The sequence below is a fragment of the Austrofundulus limnaeus genome, unplaced genomic scaffold (assembly GCF_001266775.1).
Source record: "Austrofundulus limnaeus strain Quisiro unplaced genomic scaffold, Austrofundulus_limnaeus-1.0 Scaffold350, whole genome shotgun sequence".
Lineage (NCBI taxonomy): Eukaryota > Metazoa > Chordata > Actinopteri > Cyprinodontiformes > Rivulidae > Austrofundulus > Austrofundulus limnaeus.
Window position 1 is genome coordinate 199131 of NW_013952752.1, and position 1495 is coordinate 200625.

Genomic DNA, 1495 nt, shown 5'->3' on the forward strand with positions numbered 1-1495 from the left:
ATTACAAATAACTTCATTTCTGGACATTTATGGTTTGATTTCTTTGTATGTATGGATCACTTGGGTTGTTACCAACATCTGGTGAAAATTTTATGTCACCAGATGTCATGTTTTACACAGTATATATGCATATGTGTTTATGTGTATTGGTCTATGTACATTACTAGACATCACAAGTGTATATTGTGGGTATTTGTTTGTTTGTTTGTTTTCTTTTATTTATCTTTCTTTAATCCTCTCATCCTCTCCTGTATAGAGCTGCAGTAATGTGCAAATTTCCCCACGTCGGGATCAGTAAAGTTTTGTCTTATCTCATCTCTTATCTTATCTTATTCGGTGCTAACTGAGGCAATGGGAAAATATTTTGTAGGCTACACCATCAAGATGCACTTAGCCTTTTTAAGACACTTACTAAAAATAAAATAATAAAAATAAATAAAACTAAAACCAACATATTGTTTGTAGGACAACATGCTCAAATTTTATTTTAAATCTAAAAACTATCCTAGTTTGACAAAAAGGTCTCACATCAGCTTGTCTGGATAAAAGACAAATTTGTGGCCTCTTTGTTCAACAATTTAAAAAATAAAAATAAAAGCTAAAGCAGCAAAATTAAAAATGATTTTAGTCATTTGTTTCAAGCACACGCAATGACGCTGTGATAGTTGTGACCACGCATTAAAGGCTGACTAAAACAGCACAACAATGTGCTTCCTACTCCCAGATTAAAAAGAACCGCAGACCCGCCGTGTGGCATTGCAGAGTGACTCATCTCTGCCGGGACTCGAACCCGGAGCCTCTGGATTAGAAGTCCAGCGCGCTATTCCATTGCGCCACAGAGACTGCGCCGACGTATTTCCTGCCCGCGCCACGTATTAGATGCATCACATCTCCTCGGATCTCTGCATCCCCGCAGCATCAGGACCGCGCTGAGCCGACATGTCGTGGCGCTGCCGCAGATCGCCGCTAGAGGGAGCCGTTCGACCGCTTTGCTTCGGAGTTCCATCAAGTTAGCCACTGCCCAGGCGGAAGTGTGTTGTTCAGCCGAGCGTGAAAAAATAAAGTCACTGCAATGGTTAAAGCATGCGTCATTTCTCATGAGTGAGAGTTTTATTTTGAAAGTACACAAACAGGAAGCTTAACGTTAACGAGTGTTTCTCATGAAGCCTGAAACGAGAGCAATGGCCGGTGTTCTTTTTTATATTGAAGTCTTTTGTTTCAGGAATACTTGTCCTTATTTCGCTTTAAAATTTATTATTATTACTGTTTTATATTTTAAAACAAAAGTGGTCAGTTAATTTATAATGCAAAACCTTACTGAAAACAAACATTCAACAAAGGAGAGGGTTTATTTTCTATCTTGAAAAGAATTGTTTTTGTAGATATTTTTTGTAGAAAAACAATGTTTTATTTTTCCAAATGTTCTCATGAGCTCTTTTTATTATAAGAAATGCTCCTTGGTGGAAATATTTCTGTAACATCGACACTAGTGTCA

The 1495-nt window shown here is 37.6% G+C and overlaps 1 non-coding gene across 1 annotated transcript; it reads right to left on the reverse strand.

The window, feature by feature from the left end:
* Nucleotides 1-769: 769 nt before the first annotated feature.
* trnar-ucu (transfer RNA arginine (anticodon UCU)) lies at nucleotides 770-843 on the reverse strand. The gene has a single exon. It is a non-coding gene; the product is annotated as a tRNA-Arg (tRNA).
* Nucleotides 844-1495: the final 652 nt, after the last annotated feature.